The sequence below is a fragment of the Aotus nancymaae genome, unplaced genomic scaffold, assembly GCF_030222135.1.
Source record: "Aotus nancymaae isolate 86718 unplaced genomic scaffold, 86718_ANA_hifiasm-v0.15.2.pri h1tg000028l, whole genome shotgun sequence".
In the NCBI taxonomy this organism is placed as follows: domain Eukaryota; kingdom Metazoa; phylum Chordata; class Mammalia; order Primates; family Aotidae; genus Aotus; species Aotus nancymaae.
Genome location: NW_026988441.1, coordinates 29,652,927 through 29,671,400, shown reverse-complemented (window position 1 = coordinate 29,671,400; position 18,474 = coordinate 29,652,927). Strand labels below are relative to the sequence as shown.

Sequence of the window (18,474 nt, the reverse complement as noted above, 5' to 3'; positions counted from 1 at the left end):
AAACACACGGGAGTATTTTGTGTGAAGCTGCAAATCTGGCACAGCAGTAACTGCTGGGGAATCGGAGAGAAAGGAGAAGGCATACCAACTGCAGGTGCCGGTTTCCCAGATGCATGAGGTTACTGGGAAGTCAACTACTTTTTAAAACAACCCTGTCAATATCATGTCAGAAAGGCAGAAACATCACACTTCGTCACAGACGCCGAATCCAGCCCAAACCCAGCCTGGCACAGGCGGTGAACCCAGTGCCCCCGCGAGAGCCGGAAGGTCCCACACTGGGAGCTGCAGACGCTCCAAAGACCATGTTCGCGTCCTGAGTGATACGTGTGTTCTAAGGGACACGTGTGTGTTCCCTGGGTTATATGCGTGTGATGGTTGTTAGTCTAACGGTGTCACGGGTGTTCTGGGTGATATGTGCACCCTGAGGGACACAAGCGTCTTCTGGGGGTTATATGAGTGTGACAGGTGTTGGGTTACTCTGACAGCATCACCTGTGTGCTCTGAGTCTGACGGTGTAACAGTCTTTCCGGATGTGTGTTCTGAGGGACACATGCGTGTTCCCGGGATCGGACCTGCGCGGCGACTGCTGCGTTCCCCTAACGGGTGTGACGTCTGTATGATGGGTGCCACACCAGCACCACAGAAGGAGCATTACTGGTATTATAAGGGGCTCTTATCAGTGTGGCAGCTGTTCTATTTGCTCTCCTGATGCTGCATTTCTGTTCCAAGCCTGCAGCACGGACCCGTGGCCGCCTCGCCTTGGGTGCAGAGAAACAACCTTGGCTGCGCTGGATTCACCGTGGTTTTTGGTTTCTAATTTTCTACACGAAGGGTCTCTGCCCCTCAGCAGTCACGGCGGCAAACGGGAAAGATTTTACTCACCGTGGATGTGGGTTCGAGGTGTCCCAAAGTGAGGGGCGTCCCGTGGTCTGTGCTGAGGAGAACCCGCAGGGGCCTGCGCCGAGGAAACGGGCAGGACGCTGTGGCCTCCGGGATTAGAAAAGCAGGGCTCGCGCACCCTCTGCTGGCAGCCGGGGGCACTGCAGGGCCCTCGTGCTGGCGCTGGCAGTGGGCACTCGCCCTTAAAGTCAGAGGGAGAAGTGTTCAGGGCCATCGTTCTGGAAATACAAACTGACATGGAGCCCACTCGCCCATGTGTTTCTAAAAATGAAGAAGGGACAATTAACTGGAAACCATAGGAAATAAAATGAACATGGATGCATATTGTACAACTTATGCAAAAATTCACTCAGCATAGTCTTCAGACTTAACTTTAAACTTCCTCTAACCCTTACTGTAACGCTAATCCTAAACCTCACAAACCCTTTCACCCTAACCCTTCACCATAATCCTGACCTCTCAACCTAACCCTGTACTCACCTGATCTCTCCACTCATCTCTACTACGCAGCTCCCAACCACCAACCGGAACCTCCTACTCGCAGCCCTTATACTATAATATTCAATTGGTAAACTCTTAACCCTTAAACCGCTATCTCCTGATTTTGTGATGCCCTGACACTAAATCTGTAAACGCTAACCGCAGTCTATTCACAATCCCATGCTTCTCTATCCTACTCAGCGCCATGCCACATCAAGGACTGATCTACAACCTCAGAAATGGAGACTTAGGAATCTTCAACATAATAACAGCAAATTTAAACCAACAGCATTGTGAAAGCATCAAACACCATGAACATGATTTTTTATCCCAGTAAATCAACGGTGGTCTGCCTAATTTTGTATTTTCAGTAGAGATAGGCTTTTGCCATGTTGGCAAGGCTGGTCTTGAGCTCCTGACCTCAGGTAATCTGCCTGCCTCGGCCTCCCAAAGTGCTGGAATTACAGGTGTGAGCCATCGTGCCTGGCTATAGAATCCATTTTATATGTATACACTAGCAATGAATAATCTGAAAACAAAATTATAAAAATTCCACTTTTAAATCATACCAATAGCAATAATACGTTTAGGAATAAACGTAATCAAAGGGCAAGACTTAGATGGGGCAAACTGTAAGACATTAATCAAGGAAATTAAACAAAGCCCAAATAAATGTAAAAACACGTCACGTTCATGGATTTAGAGACCATATTTGTTAAGTTTGCCAAACTACACAAAGCAATCTACAGATTCAACATCATTCCTATGAAAATACCAAATGCCTCGGGACAGAAGTGGGAAAGCTCATATGGAATTTCAAGGAACCCTGAAAAGCCAAACCCATCCTGAAAAATAACTCCAGATCTGGAGGATCACACATCCCAGTTTCAAATCTTATTACAAAGCAATGGTAATCAAAACAGTGTGATACTGGCACAAGAATAAACAGAAAAATCAACTGAATTGAGTTGGAAGCCCAGACACAAAACAGTACCTCTGTGCTCAACTGATTTGAGACAAGGTCCATAACCACTAAATTGGGGAAAACACGCTGTCCTCAACAAGTGATGTGAGGCAACTTGCGATCCACATAAAGGGACATGAAATTGTATCCTCACCTCATATCACATAAAAAACTTAACTTAAAATGGATCAAAGATCTAAATATGGCAAAACTAAAATCTCTGGAGAAAACATATAGTGAAACCTTCATGACCTTGGATGTAGCAATAGTTTCTTAGATCAGACATGAAAACCACAAACCATAAAAGAAAATCGACTGATTTCCTCAAAATTCAAAACTTTTATGCCTCAGAAGACATGAAGAAAAAAGTTTTAAGACAGAATTGTTATAAGAGGAAAAACAACCGTCTTCCCTCAACACTCAACACAGACACTTCTATTAACAGATGCCCTGAGGGAGTCGAAGTTCCTCGCTGCTTCTGGCACCTCAGAGGGAAGTTGGTCGGGGGTGGGGGGGGGGGGTGGGGGGCGGTGTTCGTGCGCCCTCTGGTGGTGCCAGAGCTCAGCACAGACGCTCTTGCTCAGTTTCTCGGAGGACGTCCACCCCTGCGTGGCTGTCCTGCAGTTTATTCAGTGTAATAATTTTGGAAATTCAAACCAAAATGAAGCCCACTGTGGCCATATCCTTCCCAAAAATGGTGATGGAAGACTTTGGAAGCCATGTAGAATGAAATGAATATATACACAAATCAAGAAAAACAAAAACTTACTCAAAATAGTCCAGAGACTGTAATTTGAAATGCGAAACTATAAAAAATGTAAAAGAAAATCTATGTGACGTTGGGTTTGGTGTTGAGTTTTAACACACAACATCAAACGCCAATTCATGAAAATATTGATAACAGACTATAAAACTAAGTATTCTACTGTGAAAAACTGTATTCAGAGAAGAAAAAGACAAGACAGATGTGAGAAGATATTTACAAAATACATATGTGATTTTAAAACTGGGTAAACATCTGAACAGATACCCAGCCAAAGCAAATATACCGATAATAGGCTGGGCATAGTGGGCATACTGGCTCATGCCTGTCATTCCAGAACTTTGGAAGGCTGAGACAGGTCAATCATCTGAGGTCAGGAGTTCCAGACCAGCCTGGCGAACATGGCGAAACTCCGTCTCTACTAAGATACAAAAAATTAGCCAAGCATGCTGGTGGGCACCTGTAATCCCAGCTACTTGGGAGACTGAAAAAACAGAATTGCTTAAACATGGGAGATAGAGGTTGCATTGAGCCGAGATCCTGGGTGACAGAGCAAGACTCCACCTCAAAAAAAAAGAAGATGTTAATAACATATCTGATACATGTTGATACGTTAATACAAGGGGAAACTAGGTTGGGTCTACATAGGACATCTGCATCTTCTTCCCAATTTCAGTGTGACTCTAAAACTAATTTCAAATAAAACCTTTATTTGAAAATTATAATTTTTTTCAAATATCTGCTTAATTATTTGTACTAATAATTAGTACGTAACATTAACTACTCCTACTTTTTAAAATAAGAGCATTCATGATGCTGCAAAGTAAGTTATGCAAATATATAATTTCAAGGGACCTTTCACATGTTTTATATTAATATAACACATACACGTAAACATATTTACCATACCTTTTTTCTTGTAGTGTGGTTCACTCTCTAGGAAAGCTGGTCACCTCAGAACCAGGGAAAAAAATTCATATTTTGGAGACCATTTCAATTTACGGCTGGACGTTTTCAAAAGTATAACTTTAAAAAAGTTAAAATAGCAAATTGACTGTGACTGAATCACTTATTCTAATGAACGCTTGTCTTTCTTTTGTTTCCCAGCATTCCTTTTGGCTACAAAACAAGAGCAAATATTTGCCAATGGAAAAAATATTCAAAGACAGGAAGACTGTAAACAGAATCTGTGACCACAATTATTCAATGTTTCATCAGGATGCTTTCTAATACAGTAGAGTTTAAAGGGACAAAGTTATTCCTCCAAAGATGCTTTGCAGAAATTGATGAAGCTAGAGAAACAAAAGTGGCAGGACATTCAATGCGACTTTAGATGCCACTGTGTCTTATGAGAAAAAATAATTTACCTTTTAGAGGATCACACAGAATTACTGGAAGCCCAGACTCTGCAATGGTTCTAAATTTAGATGTCGGTATCACTAGCAATAAATATAAAAAGGGATCTGTGTTTTATTTGTGTATTAAAATACCAAAGCAGTATTTAATGCTCCAAGTTATGCCTGAAATACAGTTGACAATATCAGAATCAAAATAAGCTTCCTGGCCAGGCATGGTGGCTCACACCTGTAAGCCCAGCACTTTGGGAGGCCAAGGCAGGCAGATCACCTGAGGTCAGGAGTTTGAGACCAGCCTGACAAACATGGAGAAAGCCCATCTCTACTAAAAATACAAAAATTACCCAGGCGTGGCGGTGCATGCCTGTAATCCCAGCTACTGGGGAGGTTGAGGCAAGACAACAGCTTGAACCTGGGAGGCAGAGGCTGTAGTGGGCCAAGCTCACGCCATTCCTCCGCCCTACTATGTATGTAAAAATGCAGACTCACTGAACCAGACTAAATTGTATTCAGTGGAAGGCTGATCAAGGATTCAAAAGAATGCAACCTTTTGTTTTATCTACTTCTGACCTAGAAGCACCCCCACTTCCTACTTCTAGTTGTTCCTCCTTACTGGACCAAACGACTGTACATCTTACACACATTGATTGGCGTCTCGCGTCTCTCTAACATGTATAAAAGCAAGCTCTACCCTGACCACCTCGGGCCCGTGTTGTCAGGACCTCCTGAGGCTGTGTCATGGGCATGTCCTTAACCTTGGCAAAAAAAGCTTTCTAAATTGACTGAGCCCTGACTCAGATATTTTGGGATCACAATCTACAGTCACCACGGTGTGACAGTTGACTACAGCATTCAGTACGGAGACGTGCTATGCAGGTTTGTAGCCTGGGAGCAACAGGCTCTACCGTATAACTTACGTGTGGAGTGGGCTGCACCATCTAGGTTTTATAGCGACACTCTATGGTGTTCGCACAAAGATGAAACCACTAAGGACAAATTTCTCAGAAAGTATCCACATCGTTAGGAGATGCTGAGTGTATTTTAAATGGTTAAAGTCTAGGAGGAAAAAAAAAAAACTCCTGTTTAATAACAAAGCTTAAAAGAGTTAACGTATTTCATCTAAGATGCTAATGATTAACAGACGTTATTTTATGCACCATCACAAACAGGCTGCCAATTAAACCGACTTTCTTAATAACAACAAAAATGTGAATTTACTTCTATCAATCCCAGTAAAATGAAAATGAATTATGTTTTTGACATGCTAAAGCAAAAGAGGAAGCCGTTAGCCTGAGGTCTGCCTAAGCAAACGGAAACCGAACTTGGAGGCATTTAAACTGACTTAGAAAACATTAATAAACCAACCAGTCAGTGACAAAAAGCCCAGCCGCCAGTTGGCTGTATGACCAGGGACGCGGAGGGAACCATCCCCACAACAGGCGGTCGCCTGGCTGGAGCCGAGGCGGAACCTCACTCAGCTGCCACCACTAAGAGCTCGAAGCCCGAGCCCTGTTGGCCGTTCTGGTGCTCCAGGTGTGATTCATGAATCATTCCTTTGCTCAAATAAACCGTTTAAATTTCTTTTGCCTAAAATTCTTCTAACCCCTACATCCTAACCCCTAACCGGTGACCCCTAACTCTAGCCCTGACCCCTAATCCTCACCCTAAGCCCTAACCACACGGGAGTTTCTGCGTCTGCACTGATATGTCGGTGCTGATTATTACAACTGCTGTATTGGCCAGGCCGCACGAGCAGTGCCGGTTTTACAGTAACAGTCACAGGTGTTTTCTACATGCGCACTGCGGGTGTTGTATTCGTATTTCGGAGGTCGGGTCTGCCTTAGGAACGTTCTATTGTGTTCCGAGGCTGCGGTGCGCACCTCGCTCTGCAGCCGCCTGGCCTTGCGGGGAGACCCCAGGTGCGCAGGATTCAGAGGGGCTTTCGGCGTCCAGTTTTCCACCTCGAGATCTTCTTACCAGTCTCTCACCCTAAGCAGTCAGGGCTGCAAATAGGAAGGATTTTACTCACCGTGGACGCGGCCCAGAGTAGTCCCAAAGCGAGGCCGTGCCTCCTATGGCCCTGCTGACAACGCAGCTCCGCCCTCGGGGTGTCCCCCAGGCCTGCACTAAGGAGAACGCAACTCCGCACGCTGGCGGGGCGCCGCGTCGCCACGTACACCACGTACACCGACACGGCACGGCACGGCACGACACGACGCCACGCACGCCGGCGCCGCGACACCATCTGAAAACGCGGGCTCGGGCGCCCCCTGCTGGCGGCTAGGGCCACTGCAGGGCCCTCTTACACTGCGGTGATGGGTATCACCTGCTGGCGGCTGGGGCCCTGCAGGGCGCTCTTGCTCACAGTGTAGTGGCGGCACGCCCCCTGCTGGTCGCTGGGGGCACTGCAAGACCCTGGCACGCCGGCGCCGCGACGCCCCGCACGCCGGCGCCGCGACGCACGCCCCGCACGCCGGCGCCGCGACGCACGCCCCGCACGCCGGCGCTGCGATACCACGCACGCCACGGACGCCGGCGCCGGGACATCACGCACACCACGCACGCCGGCGACGCGACGCACGCCCCACCCGCAAGCGCCATGACGCACGACACGCACGCCGGCACCGTGCCGCCACGCACGCCACGCACGCTGGCGCCGTGCCGCCATGGTGCCGCGCCGCCATGGTGCCGCCACGCACGCCACGCACGCCACGGACGCCACGGACGCCGGCGCCGTGTCGCCACGCACGCCACGCACACCGCCGCAGCGCCACGCATGGCGCCACGCACGCCACGCACGCCGCCGCGGCGCCACGCACGCTGGCTGCTGGGGGCACTGTAGGGGCCTGTTGCTCACAGTGTATTGGCAGCACGCCCCCAGCTGGCAGCTGGGACACCGCAGGGCCCTCTTACTCCCAGTGTGCTGGCTGGTGCCCCCTACTGGCCTCCTTCTGCACCACTTAAAGTCACAGCGCCCGTTATTCAGCATCCACAGTTCTGGAAATTCGAACTGAAACGGAGCTATTACTGGAAAGAGCAGATGTCACAGTTCTTGTCTAACTTGGAAGAAAGATTTTCATTAAGAGGAAGTACAAAGATGGCAGATAACTTCATTGAAAATAAATACAGTGTAGGCGGGGAAAATGGAGGATGGAAAGGCGGGAGAGGAGAAGCCCGAAAAGTCGCAGCGAGCTGGAGCCGCCGGAGTAATGGAGGGGAAAGTTCCAAACGCAGCGCTAAGAAACGATCAGCTGAAGAAGCTGCAGACCTCCCAACAAAGCCTACAAAGATCTCCAAGTTTGGATTTGCCATAGGTAGACGACAAAGAAAGCATCAGCCACATCCATCAAACTTGGATGAAGTAAGCCTAAAGAAACTGTTCCAACTGTTGCTCCTAAAACACTTTCAGTAGCAGCAGCTTTTAATGAAGGTGAAGATAGTGAACCAGAAGAAATGCGTCCAGAAGCAAAGATGAGGATGAAGAATATTGGAAGGGATACACCAACATCAGCTGGACCAAACTCTTTCAATAAAGGAAAGCATGGGTTTTCTGATAACCAGAAGCTATGGGAGCGAAATATAAAATCTCATCTTGGAAATGTCCATGACCAAGACAATTAAATGATGTTTTGAAATTGGGGCGTGGGGTGGGTGTAAAGTTAAAAGGAACGGTTTCCTTTTTTAAAGAATGGTATAAGACTATCTTTGGAGCCGCTTTTTCTTTCTTTCTAATTTTTTTAAAAGATTGAGTGGTACACTAATAAATGAGAGTTTGAAATTAGAGGTAATTTATGTTTTATATACAGATTTCAAGACATTTGCTAATTTTGTAGTTTCATGTGATTAGTTTCCAAAGGCTACAGATAATAAAGAAATCAGAAATGGTTAAAAAAAAAAAAGAAAAGAAAAAAGAAAGAAAGAGAGAGAGAAAATAAATACAGTGTAAAGAGCTTATTGTAGAAAAAATACGTAGGCCCCAAGGGAGGAGTAGGCTGATTGTGCAGAAAACCGGCCCAAGAGTCCTGTGCAGGCAATTTTATTTTGGACTTCTTCACATTCCTGCCTCCATCTCAAGTCTCCACCTGTTTTCTTTGGTTTTTCTGCTCCTGCCTTAGGTCCCTGACTTGCCCCTCTTAGGCTTGTGGGACCTCCTCACTGTTGGTTAAGGCACATGTGTGGTGATCAATCCAAAGCCACCATTGGGGCTGGCTCCTTCCCGCCTCCCGGGAAGGCCCTACAGTGGTCATGTCTGTACCTCCTGTGTCTGCCTCTCTCTTTTGAATGTCCTTCTCTGCCCCAACCTGTACTTATGGTGCCAGGTTTCTCTTACAAATGTCTCCTTTGTCCTTCTTATCAGCATGTAGCTAGCAATTTTCTGACATTTTAACTGTAGAGTGAATGATGATTGGGGCACCCTAGGAGGAGTTCTAGGGTGTTTCTTTCTGCACAGGAACCTCTTCTTCCTCCTACCCACAACTGACAAGTGCCCATCCACTCCAGCATTAGAGATGCTACTAAAATATAAATTGTTGGTGGTCCCTCCAGGTGAGCCTTCCCATCATGTTGTGTCTAGCTACCTACCTACTCTAACAGAGCACACTATCCTGTGTCTTCCCCAAAAGTAGGGAAGGAACAATTCATTGGAAACCGTAGGAAATGAAATGAATGTAGATGAAAACTTTACAACTTATACAAATAATCACTCAAAATCATCCTTACACAAAAAATGCAGAACTATTCAATTTCTAGAAGAAAACATAGAATAAAAGCTATGTGCCCTTGGGTTCGGTAATGAATTTTAACAAGCAACACAAAGTGTCAGTACACACAGAACAAAGAATTAAGTGGATTTTTTAAATATTAAAAGAGTATACTCTAGAAGAGATCTTGTGAAGAGAATAAAAAGAAAAGTCACATATTGAAAGAAAATATTTGCAAAATACAGTTCTGAGAAAGAATTTGTATTCAATATACAAAAAAACCTTAAAACTAAGTAAAACAGCCCAACTAAAGATGCACACAAATCTGAACAGACCCCTCACCAAATGATTTAAGAAAAACCAGACCTTTCAAAAGACTCCACCACTGATATTAACCAACTGCCTGAAGCTGCCTCTCCTTTCTTGCCTGATAAGACACCACCCATGACAGAGAGGTTCTGGCCAGTGTACAGAGGATGCACAGAGCAAGTTTTCATGTCCTCTGCCTCACCTTTTAATGTCAGAGGACTGAAAACATCACCCTGGGATCATGCTAACACTGCCATTTTTTGTACATGGGACCCATGAGGGAGCGAGAAACTCAACTGTTTGACTGCACGCATTTCTCCTTTCATAAATATTCATGGCTCCTCCTAGAGCTTATTAAATATGTGTATTTGGCCGTGTCACTCAGCATAAATTACTGTTTCCTTTACCTCTCCCTTGAAGTGTCTGCTTCTGGCTTCTGGCTTCTGGCTGGAGTCTATGCTTCCCAGCCCGTTAGAAGGACTACCCTGCAGGCTGCAACCCTGTATAGGAAATAAATCTCTCACTGGGTGCAGTGGCTCATGCCTGCAATCCAAGCAATTTGGGAAGCCAAGGTGAGTGGATCACCTGAATTCAGGAGTTTGAGACCAGCCTGGCCAACATGGTGAAACCCTGTCTCGACTAAAAGTACAAAAAATTAGCCAGGCATGGTGGTGGACAGCTGTAATCCCAGCTAATTGGGAAGCTGAGGCAGGAGAATTGCTTGAACCCAGGAGGTGGAGGTTGCAGTGAGCCAAGATCACACCATTGTACTCCATCCTGGGCAACAAGAGTGAAACACCCTCCCATAAAAAATAAATAAATAAAATTATTTCATTCTATATTACGATGTAATAATGGAAATAAAGTGCCCAACAAGTAATGTGCTTGAATCTTTGGGCTCCGCTCCTGCCTGCTGGCAGCCTCTCCAGGCCCAGAACTTTCTCCAGTTGGCCTGTACAGGCCAAGCTCGTGGCTCACGATGGTCTATTTCGGCCCATACCCTACCTCGTGGTCGTCTTTGCAGATGAGGCTCCTGCCTCACGGCAGCCTCCACAGGCCCAGCTTCATCATGACGATGGCTCTGCAGGCCCAGCTCCTGCCTCTGGGTGGCTTATCTGGGCCCAAAGTGTCCCCAAGTCAGCCTCTCAAGGCCGAGCTCTTCCTCCCAGCTGTGCCTAGAGGGCCAGCGCCTGCCTCACGACAACCTCTTTCGGCTCAGCTCCTGCCTAGCTCCTGGTGGCCTTGTTAGGCCCCAAACTGCCCCAAGTCAAGCTCTCCAGGCCCACCTTCAGCCTCCCAATGGCTTGGACAGGCCCAGCTCCTGAGTGACAGTGGCCTCTCCAGCCCAGCTCTTGTCTCCCAGTGGCCTCTCCAGGCCCAGCTTGTGCCTCACAGAGGTCTTCCCTGAACGAGTTTCCACCTGCCTCCTGGCAGCCTCCACAGGCCCAGGTCCTGCCTCACACTGACCTCATTAGGCCCAGCTCACGGTGGCCCCTGCAGGCCCAGCTCCTGTCCTCTCACAGGCTGTCCGGGCCCAAAACTTCCTCAAGGTGTCCTCTTCAGACCCAGCTCCTGCCTCTCGGTGGCCTCTTCAGGCCCAGTTCCTGCATCCTGGTGGCCTCACCAGACAACTTTCTCAAGTCTGCCATTCCATGTCCAAATCCTGCCTCCCATCAGCCTCTCCAGGCCCAGCATCTGCCTCACCACAGCGCCCGCAGTCCAAGCTCCTGCCTTTCAGCAGCCCTGACAGGCCCCGCTCCTGCCCCCGACACGCTCTCCAGGCTGGAATCTTCCTGAAGTTGGCCGCTCCAGGCTGAGCACTTGCCTCACGCTGGACTCTTTAGGCCCAGCTCATGCCTCTTGGCAGCCTCCCCAGGCAAAGCTACTGCATGCGGCAGCCTCTCCAGGCCCAGCTCCTGGCTCCCGCCTGCCTCTGCAGGCCTAACAGCTGACTCTTCATGCCCAGCATCTGCCTCACCACGGCCCCACCAAGCCAAGCTCCTGCCTTTCAGCAGCCTCTACACGCCCAGTTCCTGCCACCCAATGGCCTCTTCAGGCCACGCTCATGCCTCACAGGGCCTTTCCAGACCCAGCTTTTCCCTCATGGAATCTTCCCCGGCTGGGTTGCTGCATGTCCCCTGGTATCCTGGATAGGCCGGTCCTGCCTCACGCTGGCCTCTCTACGCAAAGCTTATGCCTCACAATAGCATCTCCAGCTGCAGCTTTTGTCCCAGAATGGCGTCTCCAGGCCAAAAACTTCCTCAAGTCAGCCTCTCTAGGCCCACCTACTGCCTCCTGGTGGCCTCTGAGTGCCCAAATCCTTCTCAAGTTGGCCTCTCCTGGCCCAGATCCCGCCTCCCATTGGCCTCTAAAATCCCAGCCTCTGCCTTATGACGGCTTCTCCAGGCCCAACTCTACGTCTTAGCTGACTACACAGCACACCTGGTGCCTCTTAAAAACCTCTTTTGGCCCAGCTCCTGCCCGTTTGCCATCAACCACTATCAGCCCAAACCGTCCTTAAGTTCAACTCTGCAGGCCCAACATCTGCCTCCCGGTGGCATGTAAAGGTCCAGCTTTATCTTGAGAACACCCTCTGCAGAACCCACGCTTTACCTCTCAAAGTCTTTTGGAAGCCTCCCTGGACACAGCTCACACCTCGGCAGCCTCTCTGGGCCCAGCTCTGGCCTCTCGCTGGCCTCTAGTGTAGGCCCAGGTCCTGCCTCACACTGGCCCAGTTGTCTAGGCCCAGCTCCTGCCTCTGACGGACTCTCCCAGACCAGCTCCTGGCTCCCGGCGGCCTCTCCAGGCCCAAAGCTTCCTCTCGTGGGCCTCCCCAGGCCCGGTTCCTGCCTGTGGTAGGCCCCTCAGGCCCAGCCTCTGCCTCTCAGTGGACCCTCCAGGTCCAGCTCATGGCCTCACCAGGGCCTCTCTCAGGCCCAGCTCCTGCCTTTATGGCAGCCTGTATGTACAGGCCCAGCTGTGGCCTCCCTGTGGCCTCTGTAGGACAAGCTGGTGCCTCCCGGCGGCCTTTCCAGGCCCAGCGTTGGCTTTCTGGCATCCTCTCCAGGCCCAGAACATTTCCAAGTCAGCCTCTCTGCGCCCGGCTCTTCCTCCTGGCTGCATCACAGGCCCACCTCCTGCCTCAAAACCACCATGTTTGGCCCAGCTCCCGGCAGCCTCTGTAGGCCACAGCCTTCCTCAAGTCGGGCTTTCTAGGCCCACCTTCAGCCTCCCAGTGGCCTGGACAGACCCAGTTCCTGCCTGAAAACAGCCTCTCCAGGCCCAGCTCTTGCCTTCGACGTCAGCCCCCCCAGGCCATCTCTGCCTGCCCGCCTGTCTGCCTGGTGGCAGCGTGGACAAACTCAGCTCCTGCCTTTCCGACGGCCTCTTTAGGTGCATCTCATGGCCTCCCCGAGGGAGGTTCCTACCTCTCAGCAGCATCTGCAGGCCCAGCTGTGCATCCCAGTGGCCTCTGCAGGCCCAGCTCTTCCCTCACAGCCGCCTTCCAGGCCCAGTTCTTGGAAGCCTTTTGGCAGCCCCTCCAGGCCCAGCTCATGCTTCTCACAGCCTCTCCAGGCCCAGGTGCTGCCTCCCGGCATCCTCTCTGGGCCCAGCTCCTCCCCCTGGCTGCCTCACAGGCCCAGCTCCTGCCTCCCAGTGGCCTCTCCAGGCACAAAACTTTCTGACGTGGGCCCCTCCAGGGCGGGGCCAGCTCCTGCCTCCCAGCCGTCTCCTTTGGCCCAGCGCCTGCCTCCCGTCTGGCCACTCCAGGCTCAGTCTCTGCCTCCCTCATGGCAGCCTCCCCAGGCCCAGCTCTTCTTCCTCGCTGGGTCTACAGGCTCAGCTCCCGCCGCCTTGCAACAACCACGTCTGTCCCAGCTCCTACCCAGCTCCCAGCAGCCTCTGTAGACTTTAGTCTTTTTCAAGTCGGGCTTTCAAGGCCTTCCTTCGGCCTACTGGTGGCCTGGACAGACCCAGCTCCTGCCTGACCACAGCCTCTTCGGCCCAGCTATTCCCTATACGGGCCTTTTCTGGCCCTGTTACTACCTGTTTTTCAGCCATTTTGGCAGGCCTTGCGTTTGCCTCCCAGTGGCCTCTTCAGCTCCATCCTCTGTGTCACGTCTGCCTCTCAAGATTCAGCTGTTTTTTCATGGCGGCCTTTCCTATACCAGCTTGTGCCCACCACGGCCTCTCCAGGCTCATCTCCTGCCTCTTCGTGGTTTTTTCTGCCCTGCACTTGCCTCACCGTGGCCTCCTCTGGACCCAGCTCTACAGGTCTTAGATCGCCAACAGCATCAAAAAGCCCAAAGCTTCCCTGGACTCTCATTTGTTCACTTTTCAGCAGTGTGCCTTGGCTGAACACCTGTCTCTGCTTTTAACCTGGAGAGTGTATTTTTGACAGATTTGTAGTAAATTCTGCCTGTGTCTTTTTACAGTGACGTCTCTTATTTAGTGTCTCATGGTTTTTCTTGTCTTCTGGGGGTTTGGAGGGGAATGGGCCTCTGCTTGGGCTGTTTGTCTTTATCCTGGATGTGGTAGTGTCTCGTTTCAAGTCTTCTTTTTTTATATTTTTACAGTTAACTTTTTTTTTCCTTAGGGTCTTGCTCTGTCACCCAGGCTGGAGTGTCATCGTGTGATCGTGGCTCCACTTCAGCCGTGGCCTTTTGGCCTCCACTCACTTTCCCAAGTCAGCATCTTGAGTAGCTTAGACCACAGGCATCTGCCGCCATCCCTGACTAATGTCTGATTTGTTTGAGAGGTGGGTCCTCACTCTGTTGCTGAGGCTGGTCTTAAACTTGTGGACACAAGCCAGCCTCTTGCCTGGGCCTCTCAACGTGCTGAGATTACAAGCATGAGCCGTCATCCGTGGCCTGCCGTTCACTTGCCATGAAGTATTAAGAATTTACTTTTTGATTAATATACTATGATTATATACATTTGTGAATATATAGATATTTTAAAGTTTTCTGGGATACCAATTTTTCTTTCTTTTTTTTTTTTTTTTGAGTCAAGTTACTGCTCTGTCATTCAGGCTGAAGCGCAGTGGTGTGATCTCGGCTCACTGTAACCTGACAGGCCCCAGTGTGTAATGTTCCCCTCCCACAACAGGGATATATTTGAAATGAATTTATAGCAAAGGAGAAGAGTGAAACCAACATTTACTGAGCACTCACTATACGCCAGAAACAGTGCCATTTGCCAACTCCATGACATATGTTTTCTAATTTAATTTTAATAACTGTGTGAGGTTATGGTTGTTTTTGCCCTATTGCCGATGATGAAACTGAGGGCCAAATTTCAACCAGATAGTAAGTGAGCTAGAAGTGGTGGAGCAGTGATTGTACCCTGGTTTATCTGTCCCCAAAGCAGGTTGTCCTGTTACTGAAGATTTGATAGATGGAAGCTTTGGGAGTACAGGAGGTTGACTAAGAGCACACAGACCATAGGAGGATGAGCTGGGACTTGAACCCAGGTCTCTCGACTCCCAGCCATGAGTCTTTACCTCCTAATAGTAACAGTCTCCGCTCCTATGCAAGGCTGGTCCTCCCTGGGGATGGGTGCCTGGGGCAGGGTAACAGCAGGATGATTGTGGGGGTTCCATCTTGATGTCTGGGTCTGGGAAGGAGCTCTCAGGAGGCAGTTCCCAACTTCAGCTCTGTTTTTTTTTTCTCTGACCAGGACAAGTGGCAGCGCCCGGCCTCAGAGGGCAGCGCCAGACTGGACATGTTTGAGCACATCAGCCTCATGACCTTGGACAGTCTGCAGAAATGTGTCTTCAGCTTTGATAGCAATTGTCAGGAGTGAGTCCTTCCCTCGGGCCTGAGAACTTGGGCCACGATCTCAAGGGAGTAGGTTGGAAAGGGATGACTGACCAGGGTAACCAGAAGTGCCTTCATGAAGGAATTGTGTCACAGCTGGGCTTTGAAGGGTGGGGAAGGGGAGAGAGGAAGCATGGTCCTTTCAAGTAGGTAGAAATATCTGAATATAGGTAAGAAGGCTAGGATGAGGCAAGCATGCGTAACAGGCAGTAGAAATGAGGTGGTGGAAGTAGATGGGGCTAGATTTCAGGACACTGAAAATCAGGAAAAGTGGCATGAACTTTATCAAGAGGTTCCCAGGAATCTTTTGAAGGGGTCTGAGCCGATGACAGGTGCAGTCACAGCTGAGCTCTGTGGAGGTCTGCCTGTCATGTAGACACTACATAGGGCTGACACTGGATGCAAGTCGGTTATGGTGGGGGCTGAGCCACAAAGAGTTGGAAGATGGTGAGGTCTGAGTTTTGTGAACAGTTTTTGGAAGGAAGAGTCCAGACTAGATACCGGGTGTGAGACAGGAGAGAAGCATGGTGTGCAAACTGTGCTCTGGATACCTGGGTGCATGGAGGCAGCTCTCAGAGATGGGGTGCCTGGAGAGAAGAGAGTTTGGAGAGTCAAGTCTCCTGGCTGTTTCTGGATGCTCAGTTTCCTGATGGGTAGTAGCTTCTAGCTGCTGGTGAGAGGTGCTCCTGGGTCTTTGCATATGTTAAGTTGTTACCTCCTTCATGCAGGAAGCCCAGTGAGTATATTTCCGCCATCTCGGAACTCAGTACCTTTGTAGAAAAAAGAAACCAGCAGATTCTCTTGCACTCGGACTTCCTGTATTATCTGACTCCGGATGGGCGGCGCTTCCACAGGGCCTGCCACCTGGTGCACGACTTCACAGATGCCATCATCCAGGAGTGGTGCCGCACCCTCCCCACTCAGGATACTGATGACTTCCTCAAGGACAAGGCAAAGTCCAAGACTTTAGACTTCATTGATGTGCTTCTGCTGAGCAAGGTGGGCTTCTCTGGGATGTGAGTTCAAGTAACAGAGTGGACATTTATGCCAATGTCAAATGAAAGAGCCTGGAGTCGATCCAGAGGGCACTGGGAGCCATGGAACATGCTTGAAAAAGACAGGTCAGAGAGAGGTTTGAGAGATGTCTGTGGAATTCAGCAGCAGGGGACTGCTACATTTGAGACAGTGGGGAGCCTGAGATTTTACTCTACTTACATGTTAGTAAGTTAGTGACACATTTTTATGCATATCTGTATGTCTAGGTCTTTGTCTATGTCTATGATGACAGATGCACCAAACCCCTGGATTACAGCAGCCCATTAATCATTCACAACAGTAGCAGCAACCAGAGTAGGATTGTAGAGCTGGCTCTCCATTCCCATATTCCTCCTGGGGGAACACAATGATTTACCTGTAAATACACCAGAATACAGAGCAGAGAGGGGCCCCGCATTATTACATCTTGGAGCTTATATAGGACAGCTAGCAATCTGCCCCTTCTTCCATCCAGGGAGAGAGTGAGAATGAGAGAGAGACAGAGAGAGGAAAGAGAGAGAGATGTTTGCTTTGTTTTGGAGTAAAAACTACTCCTCTCCAGGGAGATGGTCATGCCCCTAGGTTTATAGGTTTGTAACCCAGATGCCTTCTGGAAAGATAAGAAGGATTCTCTGAGTTTACCACTCTAGAATGTGAGCAGCTATCTTCAGAGCCATGGTTGATTTCTAACCTCCAAGCCAAATTGCCATCGAAATATGCTGTAACCCAGTTAAGCATATGCAGTAATGCTTAACTCTAAAAGTCCTTATTATCCAGAAACAAGAAAATATTCATAGGTCATTGACTCTTCCCAGCAGGGCCACATAGGAGGCAAAGAAGCCAGGGGGTTGTCTGCGGGTGGTGGGCTCTGATGGTGGTGACCAAGAGACATCCAGGAGTGCATGATGGGCTTGGGTTTCTGGAAGGAGGATGGATCTTCAGAAATTGTTTTAGGTTTGACTCAGAGCCCTCAGAGCTGGTGTGATGTGGGGCATGGGTATTTTCTTGCCTTCTCTCCAGAATGAAGATGGGAGGGAGTTGTCTGATGAGGACATAAGAGCAGAAGCTGACACCTTCATGTTTGGGGGTGAGAGTCTCAGCTTGGGACTGCAGTGGGGACAGGGGACTCTCCGTCCCAGGGACGTGGTGGGTGGACCCTAGATGGCTCCAATCTGCCCGTCCTCCCCCTCCCTACCTTCTCCCCAGGGCCTGAAAGTATGGGTGCTGTCCACCCTCTGGTGCTGAAGCAGCCCAGAAACCTAGTTTTGCTTGGCTGCCCCTCAGGCCATGACACCACGGCCAGTGGTCTCTCCTGGGTCTTATACTACCTTTCAAGGCACCCAGAATACCAGGAAAGCTGCCACTAAGAAGTTCGAGAGCTTCTGAAGGGCCGCGAGCCTCTAGAGATTGGTGAAATCCCCCTGCACAGAGACTGTCCTGCAGGTATGGGGCTGGAAGGCTTCGCACAACCTCAAAGTCCTGGGACCCAAACTTTTACTCAGACCGCGGGAGCAGGTGAGGCAAGAGTTGGGCAAGGTAGACCTTTAATCCACCTCACAGACTCGAGTGTGTGCTTATGGCATTTCTCCTTTCACCCAGTTAGCCTTCACTTTCAATGTATCTCTGTGCAGCAGGCTCAGCTAAGTGTGTCAGACATTGTAAATCCTCAACATAAATTATAGTTTAACTGGAATACAGAGACTAGGCAGGAGGAGGAGGAGAGGAAATGTACAGATATTAATCTCTTCTCCCTATCAGAAGGAAACCTGGCATAAGAAATTTCATGCTTAATGAGCCAAAGAGTAAATCAGAAAACTGCAGGGGTGATGGTATGCCCATGGTGGTAGTGGTGGTGGTGGTGGGGAACTCTCTGCCCTGGGACCTCCCTTGAATTAATTTCTCCCCAGGACAATGGGAAAAAACATTTAATCCTTGGAGGGTTTTTTTGGTTGTTGTTGTTGTTTTGTTTTGTTTGTGCCTGAGAGTGACTCTGATCCTGTTTCTTATGGTCATATTCCTAGCTTTGTACTGAGTAAGTCACTGGTATTGTAGCATCTGGAGTGATTGGAGTGACCCAAGATCCCCAGTTCCCATGTCACAAATGAGGATCCCACATATCTGGGCAGAACTGGAACATTATTTCTGGGTG

The 18,474-nt window shown here is 49.3% G+C and overlaps 1 protein-coding gene, 1 long non-coding RNA gene and 2 pseudogenes across 3 annotated transcripts in view; 3 read left to right on the top strand and 1 right to left on the bottom strand.

Annotated features, from left to right (window-relative positions):
* LOC110569577 (ATP-binding cassette sub-family C member 6-like) overlaps window positions 1-4,953 on the top strand; it is a 56,916-nt gene extending 51,963 nt beyond the window's left edge. Inside the window, exon 10 of the transcript XR_010344333.1 lies at window positions 4,215-4,953. The gene's annotated coding sequence lies outside the window, so the exon portion shown is untranslated. The remainder of the gene's footprint in view (window positions 1-4,214) is intronic.
* On the bottom strand, window positions 2,972-6,620 carry LOC135276783 (uncharacterized). Of its 2 annotated transcripts, none has more exons than XR_010344347.1 (3): window positions 6,492-6,620; window positions 5,380-5,518; window positions 2,972-4,546 (listed from the first exon to the last, which is right to left on the bottom strand). It is a non-coding gene; the product is annotated as an uncharacterized LOC135276783 (long non-coding RNA). The 2 variants fall into 2 exon arrangements; XR_010344348.1 differs by having other exon boundaries at window positions 2,972-4,226.
* An 831-nt stretch (window positions 6,621-7,451) lies between these two features.
* On the top strand, window positions 7,452-8,376 carry LOC135276664 (PEST proteolytic signal-containing nuclear protein-like; annotated as a pseudogene).
* A 6,649-nt stretch (window positions 8,377-15,025) lies between these two features.
* Window positions 15,026-18,357, top strand: LOC135276822 (cytochrome P450 4F11-like; annotated as a pseudogene).
* The last annotated feature ends 117 nt before the right edge of the window (window positions 18,358-18,474 follow it).